Below are 18,141 nucleotides of genomic sequence, written 5' to 3' on the forward strand. Positions count from 1 at the left end.
TTAAAATAATTTTGAAATTTAGGTTTTAAAATAATTTTGAAATTTAGGTTTTTAAATAATTTTGAAATTTAGTTTTAAAATAATTTTGAAATTGAAGTTTTAAAATAATTTTGAAATTGAAGTTTTAAAAATAATTTTGAAATTTAGTTTTAAAATATTTTTGAAATTTAGGTTTTAAAATAATTTTGAAATTAGTTTTAAAATAATTTTGAAATTTAGTTTTTAAAATAATTTTGAAATTTAGTTTTAAAATAATTTTGAAATTTAAGTTTTTAAAATAATTTTGAAATTTAGTTTTAAAATAATTTTGAAATTTAGTTTTAAAATAATTTTGAAATTTAGTTTTTAAAATAATTTTGAAATTTAAGTTTTTAAAATAATTTTGAAATTTAAGTTTTTTAAAATAATTTTGAAATTTAGTTTTTAAAATAATTTTGAAATTTAAGTTTTTTAAAATAATTTTGAAATTTAAGTTTTTAAAATAATTTTGAAATTTAAGTTTTTGAAATAATTTTGAAATTTAGTTTTTTTTTTTTAAATTTCTTAATCATCTCACCCGACCTAAATTTTCAATCAGTTAATCCTATAATTGCTGTGAGATGAATTATAATTCAATTTTAAGGTTTGGGTTAACTTTGTGTTAGATTCAGGTTTAGCTTTGGGTTCAACAAGTAAGAATTCTTTGGATAAACTTCTGGGCTATGGTGAGTCACAAGGAACTCATTAAAGTAACCATGCCTTCGAGGTTTTCCAAATAGTCCTACCCATTGAGCTTAGTACTAAACCTTGGTCTAACTAGTTAGGATCCATTTAAGGGTAGCTTCGGTCAGTTCTACTTGGCCAAATGCACCAGGTCGAAGCCATATCTTCCTAGACATGCGATGCCCAAGTTTCCCTAACGTACTATCATCCAAAACTTCACTAGTACTGTGGGTCAAGTTAATCCTTGCCTTTTAATCTAACCTTAATTACCCTGCCGAGTAATCTACTCTTGTTTTACCCACTTCGGGTAGATTAGGTTCAGTTACCCTGCCGGGTAGTTTAGTTGGGGGTGCCAGCGAGTCTGGATCCTCCATCTTTTTTTTGAGTTTTAATTTCAAGTCTTGAATTTAATTTTAAATTTTGAAGTTAATTTTAATTTCAATTTCGAATTTTGAATTTTAATTTTAATTTTGAATTTATAATTTAATTTTGAATTTTGAATTTAATTTTAATTTCAATTTCGAATTTTGAATTTTAATTTTAATTTTGAATTTAGAATTTTAAATTTTTAGGATTGTTTTTCTTTTTGCTCCCCCTGGATCATGGCCTCGATATGGTCTATCGAGGTAGTATATTTGATCCTTCGGAACCCAGTATTGGCCAAGTCCAACTTGATTGACCAAGTTAGACTTGGAGACCCATGCTTGGACTGATTTAATACTTTGTTTGTTTATTAATGATAAATAAGATCTATATTTACTTTTGTATCCCAGCCCAGTTCTGTTGTAGACGGCTCTTTGTGTCCCAAGAATCAAGTCCAAATTCTTGGAGCCCAAAGTAAACCGTTCTAAGGTATTTTCTAAATCTTTAACCTGATTTGTTAGAGTTGAATTTTCTTCCTCAAGTTTTTGAACTTGAGTTGGAAATTCAGTCTGACTCTGGTCAGGTGAGGGTTTGGTGTCAGCCACTTCTTTAAGGACACTTACTTCCTTTAGAAGTGACTTAACTTTCAGGTTTGACTTAGCTAATTTGCGCAATAAATAGCTAACTAAAATGTTCAACCGGGAGATACTTACAGCGGGGTCTGGTCCTTCGGAAACGGATACGGATCCGTGGCTTTGCTCGGACTCTGCCTCAGACTCGCTCTCGCATCCATATTCAACGACTTGGTCCCGGGCCATTAATGCGAGTAGACTCGTTTGTTCGAGCTCGTCGTCGTCGTCCTCCGATGAAGATTCGTCCCATGTTGCCTTAAGGACCTTTTTCCTTCTTTGCTTTTTGACCTCCTTCAGGTTAGGGCAGTTGGATTTGATGTGCCCTTTTTGGTTACACCCGTAGCATGTAACTTCAAACTTCATCTTTGTATTTTGTGGGCCTTCCTTTGATTTTACTGCCTTCTTTAGATCTCTTTTGTCGAATCCTTTCATCTTGTAGAGCTTCTTCACGAGGTTTACCAACTCGGTTGTAATGTCACCTTCTTCATCGCCAGAATCTGGTTCAGCTTCTGATGCTGGTTCGGTTCTTGTCGTGGTCTCGGTTCCCGGGTTCGGCTTGTACCTGCAACCAACGCAATACCTTTCTCGGTTGGCTGTGCATTAGTCTGCTCATGAAGTTCAAATTCACTAAAAAGTTCATCTAGTTTTAAAGAAGATAAATCCTTGGAAACTTTGTAGGCATCTACCATTGATGCCCACAATGTATTCCTTGGAAACGAGTTTAGGGCATACCTTATTACGTCCCGATTTTCTATCTTTTGGCCAATTCCGTGAAGAGAGTTAAGGATGTCTTGTATTCTCGCGTGAAGAGAACTCGCCGTTTCGCCTTCCTGCATTTTTAGATTATATAATTTATTAAGCAAAAGATCTCTTTTACTTACCTTGGTGTCGTCAGTGCCTTCATGGAGTTCGATGAGCTTTTCCCAGAGCTCCTTTGCAGAGGAGAACGGGCCAACTCTGTTGAGTTCTTCCTTGGTAAGACCACACTGGAGGGTGCAGGTAGCTTTGGCGTCGGCTTCCACCTTTTTTATTAGAGAAGCGTCCCACTTCTCGCAGGGTGTAGTTTTGCCGTCGTCATCGATTGGCAGTTTCAGTCCCGTCTTTATGATCATCCACGTTTCGAATTGTATCTTTAGATACGTTTCCATTCTTCCCTTCCAGTAGCCAAAATCCTCTCCGGAGAATAGCGGGGGACGTACAGTGCTGAAACCCTCTTGTTGGGCCATTTATAATATGTAACAAAAGAAAACAACAGAATATGTTCCAAGACTAAGTCTTGGATTAGTAGTGCTGGAATAAAGAATAATAAAAACGAACTCGAGTGGTGTTGCACCTACTTCGAGCAAAAGTCGATTCGAGGGAAACAAAAATTAGAATATAGCTATAAGGCTAAATTCTAATTCGACTCCGAAAATAAAAAAAACTGCGAAAAATTTGTTTTGAAAGGTGGTTGCACCAATTCAAAACGACCCCGCTCTGATACCAATTGTTGGATCGAGACGCGCTAGAGGGGGGGTGAATAGCGCTCGTGGCTATAATCGTTCGATTATCGGAATCGTAAAACGTAAGAGTTAATGCAGCGGAATAAAATAACACAGAGAGACAAGGGATTTTTACTTCATTCGGAGCCTGTGACGACTCCTACTCGAAGGCCCGCGATCCTTGATCGCTTTCCGTGGGCAACAACTATAAGCTCGACAAGAGTACAAGTATTACAGTTAAGTATTAAAAAGAATACAGTTATACCGACGACAATATCGTAATCTGAAGATTCAGAGCTCCGGGTCGTCGATGTCTCGCAACAGCACTTTGGAATCGTCTCGTGAGCAGCTTGTAGCAGTAAGATCACTTGAAAGTTGTTGTTTGAAGCTGCTGGTCGAGACCCCTTATAAAGGGGGTTCAAGGCGCCTTATACTGTTCACCAAGGCGCCTTGAACGAGCCGAGTCACCCGCGTGGATCAGCACGGACCTGGTCGAACTCTATCTGGTTCAAGGCGCCTTCAGCCTATCCAAGGCGCCTTCAACCTCCGGTCCAAGGCGCCTTGAACTCCATTCAAGGCGCCTCCAGTCTGCTGCGCTGGCCTTTTCCTGGCTCGCACCCGAGGCGCCTCCAAGCTCCATGGAGGCGCCTCGGACACTGTTCATCCGAGTTGTAACTTGCCCCTTTGTTTCTGCAAAATGTGTTAGTCCCAAACACATACCCTGCAAAACAAAGTTAGCACAGAAACATAATGAATGATAATAATAAAAGTTTTGACAGCATTCGAACTGTCCGGGTCTGACTTCAGGTTTCCTACCGGAAACCCTAGGTCGACCCGACGCCTACTGTTCCCTCTACGGGGAACGCGTCCTCACCTACTCCACTCAGGAGATTTACCTGTTGCCAGTACGATCCTCCAGATCGACTGGACTTTTGCTCGGCACTCGATGCTTCCGGACTTTCTGCTGAACATCCGCTTCACCGGCCAGTTCAGACTTTCACCTGGTTCGCGACACCAGGACTTTCCACCTAGGGTTACCACCCCCTAGGACTTTTGCCTGAAGCCATCGACCTGCCAAGGCTTTCCGCATAGGGTTACCACCCCCTATGACCTAGGGTTACCACCCCCTAGGGTTTTAACTTGCCTAACCGCAGTTAGGACTTTCCTGAAACACTCAGCAAAAGCTGTCAGATGACAAAGCACCTTAACTTTGAATTGCGTGTTGCCATTATCAAAACTTAGGTTCGATCGTCGGATGCTTCCCGCACCAACATAAATTGCCTACTTCCCTCCCTCTCTCTATTTTTGTGGGAATTAAAGGAATGAGGGAAAAGAGGAGTTGAGGGAATGAATGAAGACATGTTCATTTACAAAGGAATAAATTGATTGAGAGAATAAAAAAAACAAGATATTAAATTCCTTTTTCTTCCTCCTTCCTTCTCCTTCTTCATTCTTCACCTAAACCAAGAGCCCTTCCCTCTCCTTATTCCAAAAGCTAAGCTAAGTTCCTCTCCAAGAAAACTAAATTTTGAGAAGAAGCCTTCAAGTTCTATCCCTTCCAAGCAAAAGAAGCAAAAGGAGGTACAAGAAGAAGAAGCTTTCTCCTTCCTTGGCACTTAGGATACCTTTTTCCTTAAGAAAAACCACAAGCGAAAGGAGATAAGTTTCCCTCACCTGTGGTACAATAGCTTGTGTATTTCCTATGAGATTTGGTTGCCTAAAAACCTAGGATACCTTCATGAAATTTTCGGCCAAGACAAGACCAAAAAGAAGGATCTAGGAAATGTAAAGACCTAAATTTTGACATGCTCAATATGTTTCTTGTAACATGTATCTTATAGTAGAGATTTATCTAATGTTCATATGCTAGAATGGTTGGTTAGAACTTAGGGTCATACCCTAGACTCTCGGCTAAACATGAATAAAGGAAATAGGTAAGTTAAGACTCAAACCAAGCATGCTCCTTTTTGTTTTATGATATGTGGCTCATGATGAGAAAGTTATTAACATGATATGCTCATATGATGATTAAATTTTATTCCATGCTCATAAGTATTTGGCCATGATAGGATCAAGGGCCTAGAAAATTGTTAAACCTAAACTAATCATGCCATGATCCTTCTTAAGACATGTTATGAAATTAATATGACATGCTCATGTTGTAGTGTGGTTAGAACTTGTTTTCATGGCCCATGAACTTTCGGCCACAACAAGTTTAAGGGCCTAGGAAACTTAGAACTCAACCTAATTATGCTCATGATGCTCCTTGTAATAATTGCTATGATATTGGTTTAGGGTTCCTATGTTTTTATGATACTTGAAACCTAGTTCCAAGCTTTAAAGGGGTTTCGGCCACCACAAGTTTAAGGGCCTAGGAAACTTGGAACCTAACCTAATTATGCTCATGATATTCCTTGTAATCATTGCTTTGAAATTTGTTTAGGGTTTCCATGCTTTTATGGCACATGAAACCTAGTTCCAAGCCTTAAAGGTTTCGGCCACAACAAGTTTAAGGGCCTAGGAAACTTAGAACCTAACCTAATTATGCTCATGATGTTCCTTGTAATAATTGCTATGAAATTTGTTTAGGGTTTTCATGTTTTTATGACACTTGAAACCTAGCTCCAAGCTTTAAAGGTTTCGGCCAAAACAAGTTTAAGGGCCTAGGAAACTTGGAACCTAACCTAACTATGCTCATGATGTTCCTTGTAATATTTGCTATGAAATTGGTTTAGGTTTCACATACTTGAATGTTGTTTTTAACCCAATGTAATGATTGATAAGATTCGGCCATGATAAGATTTATAAGCTTAGGAAACCTAGAACCTAACCTAAAACATGCTCATGATGTTTCTTTATGGTATATGATATGATATTGGTTTAGGGTTCACATGCTTGTATGTTGATTTCTAACCTAAGTCACATCTATATGTTTCGGCCATTACATGACATTAGGGTTAGAAATCTAAATATGATTTCCCATGTATCTCACATGCAATGTTTTATAATGTGGTAAGAGCTTGTTATGCTTCTATGTTTAATTATGTATACTTATGATCTATGTATGTTGGTAACCCATATGCTGTGCTGTGTGCCCAAGATATGCATGCTATTTATGATGAGCTGTGTGCCCAATTTATGCATGATATTATGATGAGTTGTGTGCCCAAATTAAGCATGCTATTTATGATGAGCTGTGTGCCCAAACTATGCATGTATTTATGATGTGCTGTGTGCCCAAATTATACATGCTATTATGATGAGCTGTGTGCCCAAATTCTGTATGGTATGATATGATAAGAAATATGATGTGCATGAAAAAGATAAGAACCATGATATGTATGACATGCTACTTTACTTTATAAGTCTTGTACCAAGGGTGGGCTCCATAAGCGCCCCGGGGTCGATGGACTAAGAAACGGGTCTCGTTAGGGATGGGCTCCTAAGTGCCCCTAGGTCGATGGACTAAGAAACGGGCCTAGTATGTATGCCTTGTAGGGTTCAAGACTTGCTACCTTGGACCTGCATAGGACGCGCGCATTTATGTATGTGGTACAAGCCGGGGCCCTAATCATGTTTATGATTATGTTTAAGTATGTATGTAATAAGTTTTCAAAAGACATGTTGCATATATTTTTCATGATACATGTTTTTGAAAGTCATCTCGCATAATACCTTATGATTATGTTACGATATGCCATGATGCTTATGTTTATGATATGTTATGTTAGGTTGCACTTTATGATTATGTTATGATATGCCATGATACATATGATTATGTTATGCTAGGATGCACTATATGATTATATCATGATATGCCATGATGTTTATGTTTATGATATGTTATGCTAGGATGCACTTTATGATTATATCATGATATGCCATGATGCTTATGTTTATGATATGTTATGCTAGGATGCACTTTATGATTATATCATGATATGCCATGATGCTTATGTTTATGATATGTTATGCTAGGATGTATGTTATGATATGCCATGATACCTTACGATTATGTTACGATATGATGCTTCTATACATGATATGATTAGTTGTCTTTATGTTTTATGCCTTGGAGATTAAGTTATGCTATACGGTTTTTGTGAGTAGGAAAGGATCTTACTGAGCCTTGTGTGCTCATAGCTTACTTTCCTTGTACCACAGATAAGGGCAAAGAATGGATGTACTAAGGGAGCAGCAGGAGGGGGGGCAAGAAGGACGTGTGTAGTAGTGACTCGACTAAAGAGAAAGACCTGCTTCTAGTTAATAAGAATTATGTTTATGTCGTTCTTATATGACTCCATGACATTTCATCATGCTCTTTAGTATTATGACTTAAATTTATGTTAAGCATGTTATGTGACTCATATGATAGGTTGTTAGTGATGATGATTTGAAAAGTAAAGAAAAAGTTTTTAAAAAAAAAATATACTATAGATAAAACTTCCGCTGTTTTAAGAAGAAAAGATAAGTAACCCCCGTCAGCTTAAGCAGGAAGGGGCGGGGCGTTACAGTTTGGTATCAGAGCGAGATTTAGCCTTGTCACTACACACATGTCAAGCCTCCATCCTGCCGCTCCAAGTAAGAATCTATATGCTTAAATTAATTCTTCTATGATGCTTTCATATTATGCATGTTTACTTTTTTTTTTATGATGATAAGTCACAGTTCTAGTTTAGGTATGCATGATGGTAGGATAAGAATAATAACGATCTTATGTTAGCCTGGATAGAAATAACGATAATTTATTGTCATTTAATGAAGATAAGCATGGCTAGGAGACGTACTACCCGAACAGACGAGACAGCAACTCCACCAGATCTGACTCAGGTAGTTACTGACCTCTAGCGTCAGATAACGGAGCAGCAACAGCTGATCACGACTTTGATGGGTCAGCAAGAAAATCCGGCCACCCCACCAGTAAATCAGAATGCAGTGCCCGTCATCCCAGTAGTTGCACCAGTACCACCGATAGCCCCTGTCCCAGTGGTCCGACAGGAGACTTACTTGATACAGTGGCTAAGGCTGAAGCCGGAAAACTTCTCAGGTACTTGCGAGCCATGGGACGCTCATGCCTGGTTCAAGACAGTGGAAAGCATAGTGGAATTACTGGACTGGCCCGTATCGAAAAAGATCAAATGTGTATCATTCTGCTTTTCCAAAGACGCAAGGATGTGGTGGGAAAGAGTAAAGGCAAAGAGACAGATTAATCTGATGAACTGGACGGACTTCGAGATAGAGTTCTTCCATATGCAAGTGACGAACCGGCATTACGATAAGTTCACCGAGTTTTGGCAAGGTGACCTATCAGTGAACGAAGCAGTAAAGCGCTTCAACCGTCTGGCACGCCTATGTCCAGAGTTAGTTCGCACAGAAAGAGAAAGGGTCAGACTGATGTTGAAGATGCTTCGACCCGAGATAGCATTGAACGTGGCCGGCGGAATTAATAGACCGCAGACTACAGAGGAATTGGTCAGTAGTGCCCTAATCACAGAACATTATCAGAAAGCGATGAACGAGAATAAGAGTCAGGCCCGAACAGAAGGACAGAGACCCTCAGGTAACAAAACAAGCTAGAAAGGGACCTCTATCGGAAAAAGAAAACAATGGGACAATGCTAAAGGTGGCTCAGTGAATAAGCAACCGAAATACCCCCAGTGCACTATTTGCGGAAAGCTGCATTCCGGAGTATGTCACAAGGGTACAAGAAGGTGTTATAATTGCGGAGGGGAAGGACATCTGGCCAGAGACTGCACTAACCGGTTTCAGGCACCACCCCAGCAGAATAACCAGAACAAGAGTACCTCCTCACAACTACATCAGATGCAAGCTACTATTGAAAGAACACCGATTAGCCAAGGGAGATTGGAAGCCCCACCAACTACAACGAACGCCAGGGTTTTCTCGCTTACTAAAGAAGATGTAGCGAGCGCCTCTACTGTCGTTACAGGTCAGCTGCCTATTTTTAGTCAGTATGCTTTAGTATTATTTGATACTGGGGCGACACACTCGTTCGTCTCAGCACCATTTACAAAGAAATTAGACATGCCACCCCAAACACTAAATGGCACGTTCTTAACAACCCTACCATCCGGGGAAGTTATGCCATCGGATCATATGCTGCGGGCCGTACCTATCCGAATCGCAGACAGGGAACTCTACTGCAATCTGATAGTACTCGACATGCGGGATTATGACATTATACTGGGCATGGACTTCCTGAGCAAGTATGGCGCCTCAATCGAGTGCCGTAAGAGGAAGGTAGTCTTCTGACCTGAAGCTGAACCGATGTTTGAATTTATTGGGGAATCTAGGAAAGAAACTGAAAGATTCTTATCAGCTGTAAAGGCACAGAGGATGTTAGACAAAGGATGTACTAGATTTCTAGCGCACGTGGTTGATACAAGTCAAACCGGGGGCCAGAACCTAGAAGAGGTCAGGGTAGTATGCAACTATCCGAAAGTATTTCCTGATGAACTTCCGGGATTAGCCCCTGATAGAGAAATAGAATTTACGATTGAATTAGTTCCTGGTACTAAACCAATCTCTAAAGCACCTTACCGGATGGCGCCGACTGAGTTGAAGGAACTTCAAGAACAGCTACGGGAGTTACTCGACAAGGGACTTATTCGCCCTAGTCACTCTCCATGGGGAGCTCCGGTACTATTTGTGAAAAAGAAGGATGGGTCTATGCGAATGTGTATAGACTATCGAGCGCTGAACAACGCGACGATCAAGAACAGATACCCCCTTCCACGGATCGACGATCTGTTCGACCAATTGAAGGGAGTAACCGTCTTCTCGAAGATTGACCTAAGGTCCGACTATCATCAAGTGAAAGTGAAACAAGATGATATACCAAAGACAGCCTTTCGAACAAGATACGGACACTATGAGTTCGTAGTTATGCCCTTCGGAGTGACAAATGCCCCTACTGTGTTTATGGAGGTATTTGCGGCATATCTCGATAAATGTGTGATCGTCTTCATTGACAATATTCTCATCTACTCAAGAACCCAGGAAGAACATACCGACCATCTGAATATTGTACTGCAGATTCTCCGAGAAAAATAACTATATGCAAAGTTCTCCAAATGCGAGTTCTGGCTAGACCGAGTAATATTCTTGGGTCATGTCATCTCCAAAGATGGAGTCATGGTAGATCCAAGCAAGATTGAAGCCGTAAGTAACTGGAACAGGCCAAAGAATGCCAGCGAAATCAGAAGTTTTCTGGGATTAGCAGGCTACTACAAGAAGTTCGTAGAGGATTTCTCCAAAGTTTCAGCCCCTATGACGAATCTCACCAAGAAAAACAAAAAGTATGAATGGACGGACGACTGCGAGAAGAGTTTTACAGAACTGAAACGGAGACTGACCAGTGCTCCGATCCTTACTCTTCCGGAAAGTAACAAAGGCTTTGATATGTATAGCGATGCTTCCTTACTAGGACTTGGAGCTGTACTCATGCAAGACGGCAAAGTCATCGCCTATGCCTCTAGACAACTCAAAGAGCATGAAAGAAATTACCCCATTCATGACTTAGAACTAGCAGCGGTGGTCTTCGCTCAAAAACATGGAGGCATTACTTATATGGAGCCCAGTGCAGGATTTATACAGACCACCAGAGTTTGAAATATTTCTTCACGCAGAAAGACCTAAATATGAGACAACGTAGATGGCTCGAGCTAGTCAAGGACTACGATTGTGAAATCTTTTATCATCCCGGGAAACCGAACAAGATGGCCGATGCACTCAGCCGGAAGTCTGGTACCACCTGACATCGCTATTCTAAGTTCGAGAACGAACTTTCTATGAGGTATGGGGTACTGTAACACCCACGAAATTATAAGATAAGTATATGGGTACCATTTTTCTTTAGAGCATAGAAATAAAAAGAATAAGAGAAAAGGGAAAATAGAAACCAAAATAGAATAAGAAGAGGTGAGGTCAAGGATTGAACCTTGAACCTCCCACAAATAATAGAGATAAATTGATGCATGATAACCACTAGAATAATGAATAATATATGGATAGAAAAGAATAAAATTTTAGTTAAAGGTGAGAAGAAAATAAAAGAAAACTAAGCAACAGAGCAAGAGAAAACCAAGTTGCTTACTTCCTCTTTCGCTTGGTTAAGAGAAGAAGCAAGCAAAAGATAAATTGCCTACTTCCCTCCCTCTCTCTATTTTCGTGGGAATTAAAGGAATGAGGGAAAAGAGGAGTTGAGGGAATGAATGAAGACATGTTCATTTACAAAGGAATAAATTGATTGAGAGAAGAAAAAAAAAACAAGAGATTAAATTCCTTTTTCTTCCTCCTTCCTTCTCCTTCTTCATTCTTCACCGAAACCAAGAGCCCTTCCCTCTCCTTATTCCAAAAGCTAAGCTAAGTTCCTCTCCAAGAAAACTAAATTTCGAGATGAAGCCTTCAAGTTCTATCCCTTCCAAGCAAAAGAAGCTAAAGGAGGTACAAGAAGAAGAAGCTTTCTCCTTCCTTGGCACTTAGGATACCTTTTTCCTTAAGAAAACCACAAGCAAAAGGAGGTAAGTTTCCCTCACCTATGGTACAATAGCTTTTGTATTTCCTATGAGATTTGGTTGCCTAAAAACCTAGGATACCTTCATGAAATTTTCGGCCAAGACAAGACCAAAAAGAAGGATCTAGGAAATGTAAAGACCTAAATTTTGACATGCTCAATATGTTTCTTGTAACATGTATCTTATAGTAGGGATTTATCTAATGTTCATATGCTAGAATGGTTGGTTAGAACTTAGGGTCATACCCTAGACTCTCGGCCAAACATGAATAAAGGAAATAGGTAAGTTAAGACTCAAACCAAGCATGCTCCTTTTTGTTTTATGATATGTGGCTCATGATGAGAAAGTTATTAACATGATATGCTCATATGATGATTAAATTTTATTCCATGCTCATAAGTATTCGGCCATGATAGGATTAAGGGCCTAGAAAATTGTTAAACCTAAACTAATCATGCCATGATCCTTCTTAAGACAAGTTATGAAATTAATATGACATGCTCATGTTGTAGTGTGGTTAGAACTTGTTTTTATGCCCCATGAACTTTCGGCCACAACAAGTTTAAGGGCCTAGGAAACTTAGTACTCAACCTAATTATGCTCATGATGCTCCTTGTAATAATTGCTATGATATTGGTTTAGGGTTCCCATGTTTTTATGATACTTGAAACCTAGTTCCAAGCTTTAAAGGGGTTTCGACCACCACAAGTTTAAGGGCCTAGGAAACTTGGAACCTAACCTAATTATGCTCATGATATTCCTTGTAATCATTGCTATGAAATTTGTTTAGGGTTTCCATGCTTTTATGGCACATGAAACCTAGTTCCAAGCCTTAAAGGTTTCAGCCACAACAAGTTTAAGGGCCTAGGAAACTTAGAACCTAACCTAATTATGCTCATGATGTTCCTTGTAATAATTGCTATGAAATTTGTTTAGGGTTTCCATGTTTTTATGACACTTGAAACCTAGCTCCAAGCCTTAAAGGTTTCGGCCACAACAAGTTTAAGGGCCTAGGAAACTTAGAACCTAACCTAACTATGCTCATGATGTTCCTTGTAATATTTGCTATGAAATTGGTTTAGGTTTCACATACTTGAATGTTGTTTTTAACCCAATGTAATGATTGATAAGATTCGGCCATGATAAGATTTATAAGCTTAGGAAACCTAGAACCTAACCTAAAACATGCTCATGATGTTTCTTTATGGTATATGATATGATATTAGTTTAGGGTTCACATGCTTGTATGTTGATTTCTAACCTAAGTCACATCTATATGTTTCGGCCATTACATGACATTAGGGTTAAAAATCTAAATATGATTTCCCATGTATCTCACATGCAATGTTTTATAATGTGGTAAGAGCTTGTTATGCTTCTATGTTTAATTATGTATACTTATGATCTATGTATGTTGGTAACCCATATGCTGTGCTGTGTGCCCAAGATATGCATGCTATTTATGATGAGCTATGTGCCCAATTTATGCATGATATTATGATGAGCTGTGTGCCCAAATTATGCATGCTATTTATGATGAGCTGTGTGCCCAAACTATGCATGTATTTATGATGTGCTGTGTGCCCAAATTATACATGCTATTATGATGAGCTGTGTGCCCAAATTCTGTATGGTATGATATGATAAGAAATATGATGTGCATGAAAAAGATAAGAACCATGATATGTATGACATGCTACTTTACTTTATAAGGCTTGTACCAAGGGTGGGCTCCATAAGCGCCCCGAGGTCGATGGACTAAGAAACGGGTCTCGTTAGGGATGGACTCCTAAGTGCCCCTAGGTCGATGGACTAAGAAACGGGCCTAGTATGTATGCCTTGTAGGGTTCAAGACTTGCTACCTTGGACCTGCATAGGACGCGCGCATTTATGTATGTGGTACAAGCCGGGGCCCTAATCATGTTTATGATTATGTTTAAGTATGTATGTAATAAGTTTTCAAAAGACATGTTGCATATATTTTTCATGATATATGTTTTTGAAAGTCATCTCGCATAACACCTTATGATTATGTTACGATATGCCATGATGCTTATGTTTATGATATGTTATGCTAGGATGCACTTTATGATTATGTTATGATATGTCATGATACATATGATTATGTTATGCTAGGATGCACTTTATGATTATATCATGATATGCCATGATGTTTATGTTTATGATATGTTATGCTAGGATGCACTTTATGATTATATCATGATATGCCATGATGCTTATGTTTATGATATGTTATGCTAGGATGCACTTTATGATTATATCATGATATGCCATGATGCTTATGTTTATGATATGTTATGCTAGGATGTATGTTATGATATGCCATGATACCTTACGATTATGTTACGATATGATGCTTCTATACATGATATGATTAGTTGTCTTTATGTTTTATGCCTTGGAGATTAAGTTATGCTATACGGTTTTTGTGAGTAGGAAAGGATCTTACTGAGCCTTGTGTGCTCACAGCTTACTTTCCTTGTACCACAGATAAGGGCAAAGAATGGATGTACTAAGGGAGCAGCAGGAGGGGGGGGGGCAAGAAGGACGTGTGTAGTAGTGACTCGGCTAAAGAGAAAGACCTGCTTCTAGTTAATAAGAATTATGTTTATGTCGTTCTTATATGACTCCATGACATTTCATCATGCTCTTTAGTATTATGACTTAAATTTATGTTAAGCATGTTATGTGACTCATATGATAGGTTGTTAGTGATGATGATTTGAAAAGTAAAGAAAAAGTTTTTTTTAAAAAAATATACTATAGATAAGACTTCCGCTGTTTTAAGAAGAAATGATAAGTAACCCCCGTCAGCTTAAGCAGGAAGGGGCGGAGCGTTACAGCAGTATTGAGGGGTGCCTCAGGAATGGACTGCTCTCGGACGTACAGTTTTCGTTCTTGCTTGAGAACTATTCTCAAGTTTCTGTACCAGTCCAGGAAGTTAGCTTCATTGAGCTTGCCCTTATCAAGGACAGATCGCAGAGAGAGAGAGTGTTCGACGTATTTGATGAAATGATTATCTACAACAACATAATGCAGAACTTAGTATCATATACTAATCATTTAATTAGGCCTTTAATTAAATGATTCTCCCACAGGATTGTAAAGCTTGGTAGGAGCAAGTCATGGTTGTGGTTTTACCCACACTACTAGCTCCAATTCCAATCGTGATAATATTTATGTGGGACAAGATCCATATTATACCTCATCTTGAGTTAACTTTGGCTAATCGCCCAAGACTCGTATAATGTAGGTAGACATCTTATACCAATTGCATCAAATGCAACTCTTGTTTAACTAGATGAACAATAATATTTGTTCATTTGCCCATCATATGAAATTCATATTATAGCTCATCTTGAGTTAGCTTTGGCTAATCGCCCAAGACTAGTACAATTTGAATTCCATCTTATGGGATATGCCTCTGAGCTCTCATTCTTAATGAGACAACTTAGTTAAGTCGCACCCAAGTTTAATAGTCGGACATCACAATTATCTTGTCGCACTCTAGTAAGATAAATTAAGTCGCTTTGCTTTGGCAAAACCTGACTACAATTGATCGAGCTAGATGTGAGTATTAAACTTTTGGTAGGCATATTCTAAAGGGACCTAATTATATATATTAAACATGTATCGAATACATCACAAAGCACACATCACACATATATGCATAAATCAAAACGTGACATGGTTATGACCCCCATAAACTACGATCTTCTCAAGTCAATAAGATGAGCGATGAGTCCCCATAAACTCCCTTTGTCGTCGTGTGTTGTTGTCCTTCCTTCCTTTTCACCCATTGTCCAGTAGACTAACTCCTTTCTAATTTGTACATTACAAAATCTAAAGAAACTTGATTTACATTTGAGTGTAGTTTAAAATTACAACTAGAATAAAAAGGATGAAGGCACGACACGCAGGTCGTATTATGAATTATAACAACACACACAACCACATAGGGGGTTCAAGGGTCATAACCATGCATCATGTCATATATATTCACAATATATTTATGACATAAATGTACTATGATTGCAATAACAAATTATGAGCCATAACGCCACGGGCGGGGTCAAGGGGCAGCGCCCTCGAAACAAAATTCATTTTGCATACTCGTTTATGAATTACTGCCATGCCCGAGACCCTACTACCCTTAAGACCGACTATGTTTCGTTCTGAACAAAACACCTTTGGCCAAGACCTTGTTGGTCATATACCAACTATGTTTCATTCTCAACAAAACACTAATTTTTACCCGAAACTCATAATTTTACAGATTATAATAAACCTATCATGCTTTTCTATATCACATATAAAACTCTAAAACTTAGTATATCCCTTCACAAGTGGCTCTGATACCACTGTAAGGAAATATGTTGCTAAACACGCAAACGCGCAGCGAAAAAATATATTTCCTCCAGAAGATCCATGCGAAGGGAAAGAAAAATTCCTACATATACTAAGTTTTCTAACATAGCATGAGATTATACCTTTGTAGCGTGCTCACAGACTCCCGACAGCTCGGATCACAACATGATTTCGCGTTCGCGCCTCTACGGTATCCACACGAACAAGCGTTCGTTTGTCTCACAAACTCACAAAAGGAGAAAAATTGTGCTAGCAACCTTGAAAGTGGATTTCGGCCAAGAGGAGAGGAGCAAGGAGAATGAAGAGAATCAATTCCAAAATGAAGAGTATAAATCTTAAGTATTTTCATCCAATGAAAAACTTAATTAGCATTAATAGCCTTAATGAACATTTACACTCCATTAAGGATCAAACTTGTAACTCCTCATTTCAAATGAGTGTAACTCTTCATTTCAAATTCAATTTCGAAAATTGAATGAAATGAATAATTGAATTTCAAAATTTAATAATTATCTTCATTAAATCTCACTTGAGTCAAACTCAAGTCTTCTCACTTGAGTCAAACTCAAGTCTAATTCACTTGAGTCTAACTCAAGTCTAATTCAATCAAGTTTTACTCAATTAATCCTCATGCAATTAAAATTAAATGAATCACTATTTCATTAATTCAAATTGACTCCTTGAGTCTAATTTGAATTGGACTTAATTCAACAATTAGATCCAATTGAGTCCAACTCAATAAGTCCAATTTGGATTAGACTTAATCCAATGATTCATCATATGAACCCATCTCTAAATCTGCTTGTTCTTTGTGTGTGACCCAATAGGTTCTCATAACGTTGACAATGTACCCAAATCAACATTTAGATACATAAGAAATGAGTGACATCTAGCAAGACATCATTGCTACCCAAGTGACGAGAAGGTCAAGATCCGACCTAACCTGTCTGTGGCTATTATCTTGTATGACTTGGTCCCTCTATTCTTGATATCTAGATTGATCAATGAGGCATAGACCGTGTCATCCTCTTATTAACCTTTGTGTTTCTTGATCTCTAAGTAGACACACTCAATCAAATAAGCTCAATATCTCATATTGACTCATTTGAGCATGACCATGCTTTTCTTGTGTCCTACTAATCAAGGGGCCCACAGATATCACTTCCGTTATATGGAAGGGATAGATCCTATCTACATGACTCACATCCCTCTGTATAATTCATTGCATACCCAGCAATCGACTTTATTGTCCACCTTATTACAAGTGACGTTTGTCGATACCAAAGTACACAACTCCTTATGTAGGGAACTGTAGTGACTTCAGGTCTAAGGACTATTCATACTAATAGTCACATGAGAATGTTTATGATACTCATATAACGATCCATGAGACATTCTCATGGCGGGTCATTCAATATATATTTGCTAATATATACCCATATATCAACCTGATATCTCATATCCATGACTTATGAGATCAAGTCATCCGTTGATCTACATGCTAGTCTCAATACATTAATATTATCTTTGTATATTAATGCTCGACTAGAAACAGTTAAGAGTAGTGTTCTCTACAATATCTCACTATCAATTCAACTGATTGATATACTATAGATAAGAACTACTACCTAAGGACATTATTATACTTATTCAATTGGCACTGAACTGAAATAAATATAATAACCAATTTTACCTTTTATTAATAATGATATTTGATACAAAATGAGCCATTTACAATCATCTCATAATTGGTACTAGAGCTAACACTAACAAATAGACCTCCACTTATTTATTTGTACACCTTCAGTATCATATGATTTTTAGATTGAGACATGCTCCAAAAACCATGCTTATAACATTAGATGCAATCTTACATACATAATAATGCCCATATAAAAAAAAATCACATTTACCATTTAAAAAAGCTTACAGCTAAAAGCCTCGCAAATTCCTTGAGGTATGGAACGGAAGTAGTCATATGGGTTGTCAGACTTGATGCAAAAAGATCCCCGATGATAGGTAATTGGGGAGAAATAA

The sequence above is a fragment of the Zingiber officinale genome, chromosome 3A (genome assembly GCF_018446385.1).
Source record: "Zingiber officinale cultivar Zhangliang chromosome 3A, Zo_v1.1, whole genome shotgun sequence".
NCBI classification, from domain to species: Eukaryota; Viridiplantae; Streptophyta; class Magnoliopsida; order Zingiberales; family Zingiberaceae; genus Zingiber; species Zingiber officinale.